Source organism: Dasypus novemcinctus, chromosome 16, assembly GCF_030445035.2.
Source record: "Dasypus novemcinctus isolate mDasNov1 chromosome 16, mDasNov1.1.hap2, whole genome shotgun sequence".
Taxonomy (NCBI): domain Eukaryota; kingdom Metazoa; phylum Chordata; class Mammalia; order Cingulata; family Dasypodidae; genus Dasypus; species Dasypus novemcinctus.
This window is the reverse complement of record NC_080688.1, coordinates 44,163,347-44,182,390: the sequence shown is the minus strand read 5'-3', so window position 1 is coordinate 44,182,390 and position 19,044 is coordinate 44,163,347.

Genomic DNA, 19,044 nt, shown 5'->3' with positions numbered 1-19,044 from the left:
ATCTTAAGAAGTTTTTCTTCCAATACTAACAAGCTTTCTGGGTAGCTAGATAAAGTGAGTTAAACCATAAACCTGTTATCCTCTCTGGATTGGGATTAGAGAACATTTTTATTTCCTTCATGAATTTTGAGAGGCCATCTTCTATAATGAATATGTATTGTCTTATCATACAGAAAAATATTTTAAAATTGCTTTTAGAGATCTTGAAAAGCTGTGTGCTTTTCAGTTGATTTTTGATATCCCTGAGCAGAGGAGGAAATGGTTCTTTTTCAACCACCTCTGGAATTTGAAAACCACATTTCGTAAACAAAGGTGCCTGAAGATGCCATAGCTGGAGTCGACGTGCTTCTTTCTAAATTATATTTTAATTATAACTATTTTTATATGCATCAATCTAGACACATTTGTTCCTTATGGCTCATTTAGCTTCTCAGTGTCTTACAGTAAAACACCAAATAAAAACTTGGACTTAAAATCGTCATTGCTGTTATTCCAAGCTAGTACGCATTTGCCTTGCCAAGCGAGCAGCAGTCTTGTTGTAATTTGTAGTCCATCACGAGGAGGGGGCCAACTTTTGCCAGGGCCTGGGCTGGACCACAGGGGAGTGCTATTTACATGGACAAGCGGAAGAGGAGGTCTGACAGGCCATGCTTTTGTAGTTCCAGGATTTCAGAGGATAAATTTTAACTCAGGAGCAAAGTCAAATATTATATCCAAAGAACAAAATAAAGGAAGTCACTGAATTAAGATAAGGCCGTGAAGTTTTGAAGGAGATAATAGGAAAAAGTCTGGAATCAAAGCTCAAGGAGAGAAATAGACTATATCAACTGTGAAACAGGTGAGGCACTGTGAATTCTTGCTCAGTGCCAACCTTGATACCTTGAGGGAGCACTCCAGATCCAAAGTTACAGACTCAGGCAGAAAATAGATGGTGCAGCACAAATCTACCTCCATCTCTAGTGTGGTCCAAATCACTCTCAATATCTGTTAATGGTATATGAAACACTTCTATTTATTATGTAGACTTTCTGATGAGTCCTTCAAATATCACTTGAAGTGATAAATTTATTTTTATGCATTTGCATCACATATATAACATGCAATTTTATGATGGAATGTTAGATACTCTGTAGTATTTAGAGATAGGTATGAGCATAGGAAATGAGACATTGTGCAGCCTTTGTTTGCTGTGATTTCATTTGTTTGAGGGACAAAATAGGTAGGATTAAACGCCTGCGTCACACCAACAGAGTATATCCCCAGAGTGCCAATTTTGGGGAGTCTATCCAAAGCTTCAGCATAAAAAGATAGCAAAGTAATCTATTTTTGTGCTATTTATTACACAGTAATATGATCACAAATGAAATGAAATGCTTCAGCCTTTCTCACATCGGGATGTTTTTAAGTTGCCATTTACTTAATTATGAGGTTGAAGCTGGAGAGGAATCAATCTCTGATATTCTTTTCTCAGAAGGGTTTTGTTTTCCTCCCCTTGTCCTTTTGTAAATGACCTCTGATTCTATTTTATAAAGGACTTGAAAAGGAAGCCACTATATGAGCTGAAAGCGAATAATTGTATTATTCTTCAAATGAGCCCATTGAAATGGTAAGGAAGGGACATTATCAATCTTTTTTACTGGGATATATATTGAGTTTTTACAGGCCTGCATTTGTGAAATGCTATACCATATTGCAGTTTTCAGGATCCCACTGAGGGCCACCATAGTAATAATAATCACAATAATTATAGATGCAGATAAAACTCTCTTCCAATCAGTCAGCTGTCTCTAAGCAACCAGGTTTCACAAAGCTAACAATTGCCACCTCATATATTCATGTAAAAGTAAAACTCAGATTTTGGTCATTGCAGAGCCAATGCCACAAGCCATCAACCTCTAATGGATTTTTCACTTATCTCCAATGTCTGGGATCTAACCTAGCTCTTCTAATCCGTAATGGTGACAATTAGTTTCCTTTACACCAAATGTTTGATGGTTAATTCAAATATAATTTTTACTCCAAGTCAGGTGTGGGACTTATTAAATTCATAACAAATTATTCATACCAAAACTACCATTTCTATTGGAAATAAGAATGCATAGGTCATATGCCATAGCATGAATACCATATGACACAAGTCAACATGCCCTACAGTTTTTGTGGTTTTTTAATTAATTTATTGAAATATATCAACCACACACAAACATACAAAAACAATAAGTGTATAGTAATAGATGTGAACTTACAAAACAAACATATATAACATCATACAGGATTCTCATAACTCACCCTACCACCAACACCTTATTGATGTTAAACCTTTTTAACTAATGATTAAAGAGCACTGTCAAAATATAACTACTAACCAAAGGATTTTCCCCCCAACCTCCCTATTATTATTATCTTTATGTCAATTATATATGAACATACATAAGCAATGAAGTGTATAGTAAAAGTTGTGAACTTACAAAGCAAACATGCATAACATCATACAGGGGTCCCATATATCAACCCTCCACCAACACCTTGCATTGTCATGAGATGTTTGTTACAAAATACGAAAGAATATTGTCAAAATCTTACTACTAATTATATTCCTTATCTTACATTTGGTGTGTTTGTGCCCCAACACACCTTATTATTATTTTTTAAATATATTTTTTATGACAGAAGTTGTAAACTTACGAAACAATCACGCACATATGCAGAATTTCCAAGCAACAGCCCTCTATCAACACACTACACTGTGGTGGAACATTTGTTATAGATAAGATAATATCATCTGATTGTTACCATGTCCATAGTATACATTTGGCTCACATTTTCCATACTGCCCCATTATCAACACAGTACATCTTTGGCATAGATGCAAGAATATTATATTATTACTGCTAACCACAGTCCATAGGCCATTCCAATTGTATTTTTCCCACCCTTTCCCAACACCCTGTAGTAGTGATACACATTTGCTTTAACTCCCAAGGACATTCTTGAATCTGTACCATCAACCACAAGTCTCATCCACTTCTTGGTTTACTGTGCTATTCAGTTCCTAGATTATCCTCTAGCTTTTTGTCAATTGGCATTTACATCCCTAGACTACCATTTTCAGCCACATCCTTATTTATAAACTAGCTATTACTATTTTTACCATCCATTCTCTACATTTCCACACTTTTACCATAAAGCTAATTAAAACTTCTACATACATTAAACATCAGTAGTCCATCTCAGTCCTTCTCTTATCTCCATTAAGAATCCACCACCTACCACCAGGTCTTGAAGATATTTTCCTACAATTTCTTCTAGAAGTTTTATTGTTCTTGCCTTTATTTTTAGGTTTTTGATCCATTTTGAGTTAATTTTTGGATAAGGTGTGAGATAGAGGTTCTCTTTCCTTCTTTTGGCTATAGATATCCAGTTTTTTCAACATCATTTTGCTGAATAGACTGTTCTGCCCGAGCTGTGTGGGTTTGACAGGCTAGTCAAAAATCATTTGACCATACATGTGAGGGTCTGTTTCTGAGCCATCAGTTTGGTTGCATTGTTCTATATATCTGTCTTTATGCCAGAACCATTTTTTTTTTTTATCACTATAGCTTGGTAGTATGATTTAAAGTCTGGAGATGAGGGTTCACTTTTCCTTTTATGTTTCTGGCTAATCAGGACCCCTTACCTTTCCAAATAAATTTGCTAATTGTGTTTTCAATTTTATTTTTTTAATGCTGGTGGAATTTTTTATCAGGGTTGCATTGAATCTGTATACTTATTTGAGTAGAATTGACATCTTAATGATATTTAGTCTTCCAATCCATGAGCATGGAATGTTCTTCCAGTTATTTAGGACTTTTTAAATTTCTTTTAACATTGGGTTGCAGTTTTCTGAATACAGGTGCTTTATATCACGGGTTAAGTTTATTCCTGACTACTTGAGTTTTATCTGTCATATTTTATTTTCACCACTCTTTTGACACTTTTAGATACTTTTGATAATTTAATATTCATTTTTAGACTCTTCTAGGCCTTTCTCTCCTCTCTTTTCTTTTCAGGCTCTAGCACACCCTTTAGTATTTCCTGAAAATCTGACCTCTTGCTTAGAAATTCTCTCAGTTTCTGTTTATCTGTAAATATTCTAATTTTGCCCTCATTTTTGAAAGATACTTTGCTGGATATTAAATTCTTGGCTGGAAGTTTTTCTCTCATTGTATCTTAAATATATCAGACCACGGTCTTCTTGCCTCCATGGTTTCTGGTGAGAAATCAGCACTTAATCTTATTGGGGATCCCTTATATGTTATACATTGCTTTTCTCTTGCTGTTCTCAGAATTCTCTTTGTCTTTGGCCTTTGACGTTCTGATTGGAGTTGATCTAGTAAGATTTTTTTCAGATGGGAGTGCATTGTGCTTCTTGGACTGGATATCTATGTCCTTCAATAGAGTTGGGAAATTTTCTAACATTTCTTTAAATATTCCTTCTGCCCTTTTTCCCTTCTCTTCTCCTTCTGGGACACCCACGACACTTATGTTTGCACATCTGTGGCTGTCATTTAGTTCCCTGAGACCTTGTTCAATTTTTTCCATTCTTTTCTTCATCTGTTCTTTTGTATGTTCACTTTGAGGCCATTTTTTCAGGCTCACTAATCCTTTCTTCTGCCTCAAATCTGCTATTATATAATTCCAATGTTTTTAAAATTTCATTTATTGCACCTTTCATTCCCATAAGAACTGCAAGTTTTCCAGGCATGCTTTCAAATTCTTCTTTGTGCTCATTCAATGTCTTCTTAATATCCCTAATCTCTTAAGCCATCTCATTGAATTTATTAAGGAGATTTGTTTGAACATCTATGATTAGTTGTCTCAATTCCTTTATGTCATTTGGAGGCTTACCTTGTTACTTTAACTGGGCCATAGCTTCCTGTTTCTTGGTGTGGATTTTAATTTTTGGTTGGTGTCTTGGCATCTGGGTTACTAGAATATTTATTTTGGGTGCAGTTTTTCTCTTTAGTTTAGGGCTACCTGTCCTTTTCTCCTTGCTGGTTGTGCAGTAGGAGCCAAGGATATAATTGGTGCTATAAACTGTGGATGCTCAAGCTTCCCTCATTGCCTCAGGGATGGATGAAGCTTCTCCCAACTTTCTCCTTTCAGAGGTAGGGTCAGAGTCACAGTTGTGTGGAATAATCCAAGTCGTGCAGGCCTAGACTGTAGTTGCCCAGAGAGACTGATGAATGTTCATGTCCCTTTCTCCCCTGCCTGGGGCATGGATGAAGCTGCAGGTATGGGCAATAATCTATGCAGTGCAGGTCCAAGATGACCGCAGTTGCCCCAGTAGACTTTTAATTATTCAGTTTGTGCCAGCCAATGGTACCTCAGTTACCTGCCAGAGGTGGGACTAAAGCCTAAGCTAGAGCTGCAGGCTGATCTGAGTGAAAGAAACTGGTTCCTACCTTCACTGTGATTTTGATCAAGCTGGCTTCCCCTCAGGCTGAGGTGGAGTCAAAATGGCAGCCACCGGCCTTTTTCCATCCTGGACAAATTCACACCCCAGGTTATTCCTCAGCCCTCCGAGTCTACCAATCAGTAGCTGAAATTGGCAGCCAGCCATCTCCTCCTCCCGTTTTTGGAAAATGGAGCTTCCCATTCCGGTTACAGAACAGCTCCTGGGGCAGCTTGCACCACCAGATTAGGACAATCACCAGCCTCCACAGCTTGGCCAGCAATTTCCTGGAGAGGCTGGTGCAGGTCCCCGTAGCTTCCTCCCTGCTGTAGGTGGCACTGAGGCCTAGGCCGGAGTTGCACTCTAACCTGGAAGGAGAGAAGCCAGTCCCCACCAGCACTTGGATTTTCAGCCAACCCTGCTTCCCCTCGTGCCAGGTGCAGAGTTAAGATGGCAGCTCCCAGCCTCTTTCTAACCTGGACAGGCTCAAACTTGAGCTGTTCTCAGGATTATACTTTAGGCCGCTGAGATTACTCCTCAGCAGCTGAAATTGGTGCCCAACTGTCTCTTTCTCCCCCATTTTTGGGAAGTGGAGCTTTCAATTCCAGCTATGGAACAGCTCCTGAGGCAGCTTGTGCCTCCAGTGGAGGATGGAAACTGACCTCTGTGGCGTGGAGCGCTCTACTTATGAGTTTTCTCTGCAGATGGGCAGTGCCCTCTTTCCACTCCTTCAAGGATGAGGCAGGATGCTCTTCGGGCTTCCTGGAGCCCCAAACAGGTGCTTTAGCTAGCTCCAGAAAGCTCTGAGTGTTCACTAACTGCCCTGCAGCAGGAGCTGACTCTAGAATCTCCTTACTTCACCGCCATCTTGCTGTAATCTCAATGTACCCTACAGTATTAAGCATGGGGATGCATTGTTCAGGCCACCTCTCTGCATTCTCTGTATAACTCCTTCAGGACTTTACTGAATTAACAAGACTGTTAACCAAAAAAGTTCAGAAAGTTGCTAGCATATTGCTGACCAAGTAACATTCTTTCTCTAAAATCAGAGATCAGTATAATTAACCCAAGAAAGTATAAGTATTTTTTTTATATCAGTTAACCTTGCTTTTGTATAATGTTTGATTTCTTTTTCTAGCTTTTTTACATACAGAATTTCATTTGGTTCTTAATTGACCCTGTACATTAAGCAAGGCAAGATCTTTATTCTGAATTTTCAGGTGGGGAAAAAAAAGTAAATGCCAAAAGTTTATAGTATTTTCCCAAGGTCAGCAGGGCAGAGCTAGGACAAGCGTCTACATGATCTGTTCCTGGCCCATTCCGTTTTCAGAAATATCACATTGATTTATTTGCTGCAGTTGGGCGGCAGGGGGAAGTGCAGTCTAAGCTCTCTGAATTCACCAGGCAGTGTTCCTTTTTTCCATTCAGTGCTCAGCACAATTTCCCTTGGTCCCAGAAGCTCTACACTGGATTGGAAGACTCATGTTTTCTCCACAACTATAACTGTAAGAGCCCTCCCTTTTGGCTACATGAAGTCTACCCGGTATTGTATTAGGTAGGTCTAGGAAATCTTTCTTTGTGTGTTTAATTTTCACGACGTCTCCAAGGATCTGCTTTATATTACATGGCTCATTCACTGGGAACTATGTCTCCCCTATTGTGCTGCACTGTTCTGATCTATTTAAGTAATAGTGACATTTGTTCGAAAGTAAAGCACTTCTTCTGACCGTCCTCTCTGTCAATACAATGTGGGCAGGCACAAGGGAAGCAAAATTGGGATTTATGCCCTGTTCTACTCTCCCTTTTTTACTGTTGAAGCATCTCAAATCCAATAGCTGCAGTCAGATGCAGGCATGTGTCACAGTGGTCTATATAATTAAATCCATCTTGACTGGGCTCTGTGGAAATGTGCTGTCGGTCAACTTGATATTAGTAAATCCACAGCATGTCCTCACATAAACACAATGATAAGGAAAACACAGTTTTTTTCTGAATTACCTTGCCATTTCTGAACCCTTTACTTTGCTTAACCAGGCATTCACTGGCAGCCAGTGCTTTTGGATCTCCCATAATCTACATGGCAGATGGAAGAATTTCAAAGGAATTTATTGGAATCTGCTAGTTTAAGTTTCACTGAAGTGCTAAGGATTTTTCAAGTGGAATATTACAGTGTCAATAGAGGTCTTGGAGCTTAATCCCAATATGATCCTGGTGATAGAACTTTTGGTAACCTGCCATGAAGATGTCAGATATGTTGGGACACACTTGGACTTTTATCCCTCAAATAACATCATGGAGGTAACTAATTAATACTAATTAATGCTGCTAGAATGAGAACAATAGTAAAATGATGTTGTTATAGAACAAAAGGTTTATACAACATGGGAGAGGAACACATATATTTTAACTGAATATTGAATCAGAAATTGATAGAGAAGCCATTATTTCTCATGAATAAACCTTCTCCAGAGTTTAAATCTTCCCAATCTTCTTTTTCTGATATGGATATTTCAGGTTTCAAAATTTTGTCACAATTAACCACGCTCTGTTTTCCCATCCTTCCTTTATTTCTTTCATTGATAGTGATGATCACTAGTTAGGGCAGGTTTTTTTTGAAAAGAGGAAGCTATGGCAATAAACTGCTTCCAACACATCATACTAACTACCAAAGCTTAGAATATATATTCACAACAGGTCCCCAGATATACCTGCTAATGTATTATAGAAGCAGACTAAGCTTTCCTTTCAAGTGAAGAAGGTAACATGACTTCATTTCAGTTGCTGATTCTTACCTCAGTTTCATTCCATTGTACCTATTCTGGGGCAGTGAATCCAGCCATTAAGTGCTTATCCAATAACAATTTTAGGTACTCGTGTGTTGAGTCCTTTAGCTATAAAATATGTATACGATATGTACCCATCCCTCTAATAGTGTTCATACCAAGATGCATGCCGTTGTCATAAGTCATGGATAAGATGAGCTTAGCACAGAAGACCATTTTTAATTTCACCCTTAAGAAGAAAGTAAATGAGAAAAATAAGTAGAGGGAACAGGAAAAGGAAAAGCATGGAAATGTCCAAGTGTACAATGGCCCCCACATCTGTAATCTATTAAAATTATCAAGGAAGCTTTTTAAGAATAATTTTTCTGGGCCTGACTCTAAAAAACAGTAAATCTAGAGCTTAGGGAACCTGGGCCCAAAAATCCATACTGAATAGAAATTATACTGCTACCCTGACCAACTTTTGGGATCATTGATCTAGTTTGTTAGGTGCATTCGTGCTTACAAAACTATTTATTTACCTCTTAATGTGTGTCATTTTAGATGCTCAGGCATGTTCTTATACAAAGTAGACATAGATCCCTATTATTGTATAGCTTATATCTTACTCGTGTGAGACAGATAATTATTCTGAGTTTAATAAATGGATTAACCAAATCTTCCTATTCTGAAAGCCTATCAAATCTCCATTTCCCACATAAGGAAAGCTAAGGCTCAGAGAGTTTAAATAATTAATCCAAAAGGTTACATAACCAGCAGAAGAACCTGGAATTCTCAAAGGCAATCTAACTTCCCTCATGCAAGGCCAGCTACAAAATTTGCAGGGCTCAGGACAAAATGAAAATATGGGGCTACTTATGAAAAAGCAAGAAAAAGTGCTAATGTTACAAAAATATAAAGCTTTTTCTTTTCTTCTGTCATCTCTCACTTTGTCATGGTCTTTTTTGTATACTATTTAATGTCATTCTAAGAATTAAAAAATTAATTTAAAATTATTAGCATGAATTTTGCCATTCATCTTATATTGCACATTATCAGTTTAAAATGCAATAAGAGCATTTAACTCATATGTGGAGTCACCAAAATTACACAATTCTTATTTCATATTTTGGGTATGTGTATCTATTTCATTCTTACCAGAACAGTTTCAATGCTGCACAAAACCAATCCAACTGCTCTATTTTGCTTCTTGATATGGGCATATTCTACCAACACTCTCTACCTCCTGTTTACTGATGAGTAAATAAGGACCAAAAGACTCTAGGTGGCCCTATCTTTCCTTCCATGCCATTTTTAGCAAAAGTAGTTGCCTACTACAGGGAAGAAATGTGAGTAAGTTTTAGCGCACAAGGTCTGCATAAGACTTCTGACCAACAAAACTGTAAGAGAATAAATGCATAGGCTACTCTGTCTGTTGTAATTTCTTACATCAGTAATAGAAAACTAATACATTATTATTTTTCCCAGTTGAAGATGAGGGATCTAAAGCTAAGTAGAATAAGTATCTTGACTGAGACCATGCAGCTAATAATTGGCAGTCAGAATTATTTTTAGCTGTTTCTATGGACCTACACTGTCCAGTATGGTAGCTGTTCATCCCATGTGGCTGTTGAGGATATGAAATGTGGCCAGGCTGAATAGAGATGTTTTTGTTAAGTGTAAAATATACACTGAATTTCAAAGATTTATTATGTAAAAATAATGTAAAATGCCTATTACTAATTGTTTATACTGATTCCATGTTGAAATGATAATATCTAGACATATTTTTGGTTAAATAAAATATATTATTAAAAATAATTTTACCAGTTTTGTTTTACATATGCACCTTGCCTTTGTGCCTCTCATAGTTCTATTTGATAATGTTGGTCTAAAATATTGCTTTATAAATAGCAGCTTAATAAATATTTAAATGAATGATTACTTTCAACAAATAGTCTCTTCTGTGAAGCATTTGTAATGTAACAATCTCAATATTTAACATTCATATCTATATCTCTTAAGAAAGATTAACCAGAGTCATCAACAAAATCACATTTTTATAAAAAAGAACTTAGTAGTAAACTCCGACGAGCATTTTTCTTGGACATTTTGCATTCACCATCTGTCAGTTTTCTTGTAAATTATGATGTTGTATTTATCATTCTAATGATGTCATATTTATCATTCTAAAACATGAAAAATATATGTCACAGCTACTGTCAATGGTCACATAAGTCTTGAAGACATTTATTTGTCAATGTGCTGTACATTACTGCCTTCCTGATGCATTTTCTGACAATTGTTTTAGAGAAAGAACATAGTGGATATAAATAAGCCTCTTCAATGCTTGCAAAGAATACATCAACCAAGAGCTGTTAACTTTGTTGTGCACCAAGCAATTAGCTGAAATTGTTAATTACTTAAGAAGCTTCTTATTATACCTGCCAATGTGGTAGTCCAATTGCCAGATTAAATGAAATGCATATCTTCTCTAAGCCTGGTTTTCAGATTGCATGTGCAAATTTTGCAGTCTTGCACTATCCTGTGCAGTACACACAATTTTTTATTTCCCTTTTTCCTTTGTTGTGTGCTACTTCCTGCCTCTCAGCACTGTTTTCCCCTCTGCTAGGACCTGGAAGCACATGAGCAGTTTTCAGTATAAAGAAGCCACCAGTCCAGTATTCTCTGTATAATTCATAGGTATGGAGTAGGAAATTACCAGCATAATTCCATTGTATCATTTACACAATGATACTAAATTGTACTTTCCTCAGTCACTGCCAGTTTTATTTTTTGCCTTTGTCTTTCATTCCCTGATTCTGTATATTGGGTTTGTTCCCAAATCTAGGAGAATAATCTGAAAGTTATATATATATAACTATATAAAGTTATATATATATAACTATATAAAGATACATAGATTACATAAATGTTACATAATAAATATAGGGGATTCCCATATGCCCTGCTCCCAACCCCTCCCACATTTTTCCATATTAACAACATCCTTCATTAGTGTGGGACTTTTGTTACAATTGGTGAACACATTTTGGAGCATTGCCACTAAGCATGGATTATAGTTTACATTGTAATTTACATTTTCTCCCACACAATTTTGTAATTTATGACAAGCTATATAATGGCTTGTATCTGTCATTGCAATGTCATTCAGGACAATTCCCCAGTCCCAAAAATGTCCCCATATTACACCTGTTTTTCCCTCTCCATCTCCTCAGAACCTCCAATGGCCACTGCCTCCACATCAATGATAAAAGTACTTCCATTGCTGGAATCACAATAAGTCTAGATACCAGTAAGTCTACTCTAGCCCATCGTTCATTCCCCAATCTTGATGATTCTGGGATGGTAATGCCCAATTCACCTCTAATTGAGAGGTGACTTAACTCCCATGAGACAGATGGATGGGGCTATCTTGCTCACAGTTGTAGACTTTCTTTGTTCCTTGGGATGGTTGTTGTCCATCGTCATCTCCATGTTAGCTGTCCTAGGTGAGTCCAAAGAACTGGAGAGTAGGTGTTGCAACTATGTTGAGACTGAAGGTCTTTCGAAGTGGTGCCTGATCTTTAGCCTTGTAGTTTGTTGTGACACCACAAAGCTAGCATGAAATACAAAGGAAAACATGATGCTTTTTCTTACCTTCAAGCTTTGTTTTTTATATAGTATTACAAAATATGCAAATTCTAAATTGTGTCCTGAAAGATAGTTTGTTTTTTTAATCCATCGTCTGAAGTTTTGACTTTAGACATTAAATTTAAAAATAAAATCCTCTTGGTTAATAATTATTTTGTTATTGAATTTAAATGAAATCAGTCTATATGTAACTGATTACATTGATTGTGTACAGGTCATGTCTCCTCCCTCTGACTTCCCACTATCTTTTGGTTTTTCTTAATCTACTTCAGTGTAGCCAGATGTATACTTAGGTAATTAGTTTACTGAGGAGGCTCAACCATTTGTTTCATAGATATGAAACTATATAATTTCTACTAGTAGTGCAACTGAACTTTCCTCTAACAAATTCCTTTTTCCCATTGATTTGTGTATCTGTCAATTATATTTTAGTCTGATGACATTCACTTTCAGTTGCTGTTATTACTAGCATGGGAGGCTCATTTAGATCTTTAAGACTCAATATTAATATTGATACCTGATACGTGGATGAATCTTGAAAACATTATATTAAGTAGAAGAAACCAGTCACAAAATACCAGATATTATATTATGTGATCTTCAGAAAGTTCAGATTAAGGAAATCTATAGAGAGAACTAGGTTAGTGGTTGCTTAGGCCTGAGGGGGTTGGGAGTCATAGGGGTATGATAGCTAAAGAATATGGGGTTTCTTTTTGAACTGATGAAAATGTTCTAAAATTGCCTGTGGCTATGGTTACTCATATCTGTGAATATATTAAAAACCTCTTTAGATAGATGAATTGTATACTGTATGAATTATATCTCAATAAGGCTGTAAGAAAAAAAGACCTCATTCTCTTCATTTTTTAATAGAAACTTCTACCTCACACGATGTTGAAGCTCATTTCTTCCTTCCTGCAGCAAAAGCTAAGGCACTGATCTCCAGTTCCTGGTGAACATGAAGGGAGAGGTGTAGTTTGGTCTAAGAAATTCTCTCCCCTCCTTTTTTTTTCTGGGAAGTGATACACCAGTGTTGGGAGACATGGAGGTGAGATAGCAGCAAGGGGTGTACTTGTTTGATCACAAAGCACGTTGCTGAAGGTTCGGTGTCCCTGCCTTGCTCTGCTTCTGGCAAATTTAATCCCAGATTGGCACTTTCTTCTGATATGGAAGTCTGTGGGAGTGGCAGCTTCATGGGAATGTGATCTGTACAATCGCACAAGGGACTCACATTTATAAATGCCCTGCCCCTAATTAAAAGTTCTGCTATTGCCATCTTGATATTCTTAATACTTTTTTGTTTATCAAGGGGTTCCATGTTTTCATTTTGCACTGGGTCCCATGAAGTACATAGCCAGTTCTGATCTCTGCTTAGGCGGTGTGCTTGCTTTTCTCTGAATGCCATTTGGATGGATCAGACACCCTGCTCCATTAGGGATGCCCGTCACACATCCCTCATCACCACTTCGGGGGGGACACTATGTTGTTCTGCCTGATAGGCAGGAAGCTACTGCTCCTCCACTGATTCTGCTTCTTCATATTTAACTAATGAAACAAATGCATCATTTTCTAAAGTCTCTAATGGTCACTAAGAAGTGGGCTAGATGGAGGTTGCCCCAATCTTCTTTTCATATATGACAGACCATAATTCCTTCATTTTTCTAGATATGAGCACTAAGAAACTTAATCCAAACAGATAAGTGGTTGGTTGGTTTTGTTATGGCAATTTTACTAGATTATCTTAATTCCTTGCTAGTTGTATACCAAAAATCACTCCAATGCATATCAGCCATAACTATTTAATAATAACATGATTAGATTCCACTTTCATTAGCTGTAAGTAGAGAGTTGGGAACAACCTAACAACTTAATGAATGTGTTAGCTGTTCATTCAACCCACTCACTTTTTCTTCATTAATATATCAAAATTTCCCTTATTTTTTGGCTACTGAGGAGAATTTAATTTCAAATGCAATGCATCATAGTAAGACTGTGATAGGTGAAAGGTATGTCTTTCTATTGTGATTTTGAGAAAGTAATTATAAAAAGTATAATAGGATAGAATGTTATTAAATTAGGAAAGATCAGAGTTGGCTTACTACTGAATTAAGACATTCTCTGATATCCATACCTAGTTGATTCTTCCAACATGAAATTAATGTTTAGTGAGCTCTAGATGCATCAGGAGATGGGAATTCAGAGATGAACAAAATTCATTTCCTGCATTCATAGAACTTGTATTCTAATGGCAGATATTGATTATGTAACAACAGACTTTTTGTTTTACCATGAAGTTCAGGGGGAACATGTGGTCTCTGGCTCTCTGAAACAATGGGTGATACTGAATGGAGAAGCAGAATGGAAACAGGACAATCAAGGTACTGAAATCATAATACCAGAAGAAACATTTGTGAGTATTCTACCGTCTCAGTCTCAAATTTCAAACCAGGGCACTGAATTCAGATCAGACCTCAGGAAATTAAGTGATTTTTCCAAGTCACTCAGTAAAGTGGCCTCCATTATTTCTGCCTACCCAGCATAAATTCTTCCTTCTTTTGGTAATGACACCCTAAATTTGTTTTGAAGAATTAGCCTTCCCACACTGGCTATGATCTTGTGGGATCTGGCCCTTCTCATTTAAGCACATATATGTGTTCTAAGCTAGGATAAGCAAGTTTTCCATTGTAATTCAAACCTTGAGCAGAATCACAAAGGCTGAAAATGGTTGGAAGTAATTCCTCTTCACAAAGTTGTCCTCAGAATACCAGTATGTTTTTTGCTACCCAGGTGTGGTAGATTAAAAATGGCATGGATGATTTGCAACTCCTCACAGTGAGAACTGACTACCCACCCTTCAGTTCTGGACTGGCCTTGACCAACTGAATGTGGCTTAAATTATGATGTGTGATTTACTTGCCTAGTCATCAAGGAACTTTGTAGCTTCCATGCTCAGCCTTTTGAAGTGCTGCTACTATGTGTTGAAACCCAGGCTATTCTCGCAGAGGCTAAGAGACTAGGTTAGAGAGAGAAGCTCAGCTGATAGCACCAACCACCAATAGACATGTAATTGAGACCATTTTTGACTCAGCAAACCCATGTGGGAGACACCAGAGAAAACAAATTATGAAAAAAGAAATGTATAACTGTATGATTTTTTATATACAACCAACAAGGAATTAAAGTATTTTGAGCCCAGCCTAAATCATTGACCCTCAGAATCCTGTGCATATAAACGGTGGTTGTTCTAAGTCACAAATTTTTGGTCTATTTCCTGATATTTTGACAATGTTTTTGCATTATTCTTTTTTCTCTGTTTTCTGCTCTACTCCTGCAATAAAATTCTTTTTCATTTAGTAAGCTGGAATTAGATCTTCTTAGTTAAAATAAGATAACCTTTGAAGTATAGCTAGATTAAAAGGAATTGCTTCCTAGGTTTCCCAACTGCCAACCCAGAATTCTTTTCACATATTTTCTGATGATTTACAGAAATTCATAAGTTTTGCAGAAATAAAATGCTGACAACTGAAAGTGCTTTGGGGGCAAAGGGAGAAACTGGTCAGAATTGAGAGAGGAGCAAATTAACCTAATGCAGAGATGCAGCACGTTAGTCCTCATATCCACCTAATGCCCAAGGACTCCTGTATTTCCCCTGGAGCTGGCACTCCATGATTTTCTCAGGACTCCTGCATAGGGCAAATGTATATGAAAATTTAATGTCCAAGAAAGGTCAAGAAATGAAGAATAGTTTGCTCCTGAGATATGAACAGCATAACTCTTCAGTATATCCTCTTTCTACAACTTCAGGGAAATACAGATTATGGAGTGGATGATCTTCTTACCTCCAGGTGAGAAGCCACTGGAGTATAAACAACTACAGGGAGAAAAGAGTCTCATCAGTACCCTTGACAGGACGTGTGTCATGAGGGCATAGGACATGTCTCACTTATGGGCCAGCACATGTGAACACACAATCTATCCATGTGGAAAAAAAATGGGCTGATGAACTCATTAGTTACCTAGTCCCAAATAACTAGCACAGTGCTGGCAAGAGTAGAAAAACCCCATGTTTTATTTTTGTTTAAAACAATTGAAAAGATGAATGAATAAGAATGAATGAAGAAAATAATATGGTGGGGGAAAAAACAATGTAGCATACATTGTAGGAGACTGTCCCCTCGTCTAGAGAGTTGATGAGCATACTGTAATCATAGTAGAAAGGATATTTAACTTAGATTTACATGCACAAATTTCTGACAATTTAATTCTTATATTTGTATTATATGTTCTTAACGGCATGAATAAGCAAATTTTAGAATGAACCCATGGGAAAATCTCCAAAGAACTAAGACTCCAAATCGGCAATTACCCGGACTAAACTGTTGCATTCACTCTTTTAAGCTGAAAATTCATCACTAAGTTTATATTTCAGTTGTCTCACTTTCTTGCCATAGTGGCTAAATGTTAGTGAAAACACCTATAGTACTTAGCATATGACCTGCCATAAAAGAGAATGGGTTAGACTAGATTATTTAAATGATTAAAAAAATAATAGTTTGGATAAATTTACTTCCCTGCATGGGATTATGGCGCCCTGGGAGCCAACCAAGAGAATTTCATAATTCATACTCAAAAAATATAAGACTTTTTAAAAAAATTAATGTTCAATATTCTACTCACTCTCTAAATTGTTTCAACAAATGGAGAACATGGTTAAAGTCCATAAGACAAATTTTTTTTCACACTTCATAAAACTAAATCTCATATTCTTAATTTTACCTTTAGCATTGATATAGTACCTTCTTTGCCTTTGCTACAAAAGCATTGCAATATTATTTTTTATTATAGCCAATATATTACATTAATTGTATTTTTCCCATGTATTACCTTATTCTTAGCAGTTTTTGTTTGTTTGTTTGTTTGTTTTTGAGGTACCCAGGCTGGAGATTGAACCCGGGACCCTATATGTGGGAAGTTAGCACTCAACCACTGAGCCGCAATAGCCCACCTGAGTTGGGTTTTTTTGTTTTTTTTGTTTTGTTTTGTTTTTTAACTTTTTTGTCTTTTTTTTAATGATACATAGATCACACAAAATGTTACATTAAAAAATATAAGAGGTTCCCATATACCCCACTCCCCACCCCCACCTCTTTTCCTCCCACTTCTACAACCTCTTTCATCAGTGTGGCACATTCATTGCATTTGATGAATACATTTTGGAGCACTGCTGTACCATATAGATTACAGTTTACGTTGTAGTTTAAACTCTTTTCCACTCCATTCAGTGGGTTATGGCGGGATATATAATGTCCTGCATCAGTCCCTGCAATATCATTCGGGACAACTCTAAATCCCCAAAATGTCGCCATCTCACTCTTCTTCCCTCTCTCTGCTCTCAGCAAATATTGGTGGCAATCAATATTTGCAATATTGATTGTACAATCAATCAATAATACAAATATTGATTGTACCTCCTCATAGCTCTCATTTTCCCTATATTTCTATCCTTTAAATTTTTGTTACTATATTAAACTCTTCTCCTTAGAAAAATGATATAGAAGTGTATATGTCCTTTTGCTAAAAGCATACACTTTTCTTTAAAGTGCTCATGAGCTAAACTTCCATTGTATGCTATAACCCTGTTTTCCTGTTACTATTTTTTTCCCATACGTACGTTTCTTGTCCAGTTCTTATGATGAAATATAAACCATCATGCCGTGAACACACCTTCTGTAAAATATGGTTAAACACACTATTGATTTGACTCTTTCTGGATCTGACACCATTGATAACTGAATTAACATTTTATTTTTCCAATTAATTGTGACTTCTGTGCTTTGGATTGTCAAACTTATTCTCTTTTCCTCTGATTGAGTCCCTAGTGACTAATTCAAAATGTCATAGATTCAATATAATAAAGAACATTTGAAGTTTTTACTTAAATCTAGGAGACAACTTTGGATACAGGAAAATCTGTCAAAATGATTAAGAAAAAATTATAATATTTGAAATTCTCTCCTCTATAGCCTCAAATTTGTTGTAAAATTGGGGTAAATATTTCATAATATCCTTGATATTGCCCAAAGTTCAAGTCCATCATAACCTTAAATGCAACAAGTATAAAACAAAATGAATAAGACCATTAAAAATTCTCACCAAAAGGAAAGAGGAATAAAAATTTGAGCATGCATAGCTAACCATTTAGATAATATAAGTAAAACATTTTCTATCTTTGGGCCTGGACATTTACATTTCTTAAATTTTAAAGACTTCAATTAGAAAGATTATAGAGGAAAAAATGTTTTAGAACAGACCCTTGAGCTTTACCAGATTTTAACATTCTTTCAAATTGCTGCAGCTTTTAAATTATAAATATTGCAAGCATTATTCACAGTAGTCAAAAGGTAGAAATAACCCAAGTGTCCACTGACAGATGAATAGATAACATGTAGTTTATCCATTCAATGGAAACTTATTCAGCCATGAAAAGGAACAATATTCTGATACATGCTAAAATATGAATGAGCCTTGAAAGCATTATGTTGCGTGAAATAAGTTAGATGCAAAGGGACAAATATTGTATGATTCCACTTATATAAAATATCTAAAATAAGCAAATTAATGGAATCAAAATAGATTATAGGTTACCAGGGAGAGGAGGAAGGGAGGATACAGAATTTGTGCTTAATAGGTATAAAATCTCAGTTCAGAGTCATGAAAAAGTCTTGGTAATGGATGCCGGTGAAGGTAGCACAATATCGTGATTATAATTAATTCCACTGAAATGTTCACTTAAAAATGGTTAAGATGGAAAATTTTGCATTTTATATATATAATAACTTATTATTTATCTAATAATATAAAACATAACCACAATAATTTTTAAATTAAAAGATAATATTACAGGTATAATTCAAGTCCCTGAAGATGCCTCCCTAATGCTACTTCCTCCCTCGTCACGGTAACTGTTCCATTATCATGAAATTTTATGGGAACAATTCCCTTGTTTGTGTTATACTCTTATTATTTAAAAATCATGCAAAAATATTTTCTGAGTGCATAAGGAATGATGTTTTAAGTTCTAAAGGAACACTTAGCTACCCATAAAAATGTAATATTTTCATGTTCTTGATGCTGTTATACTAACCATTTAATACTTTACCTTCCTGTTTTCATTCAACATTATGTGTTTGAGAT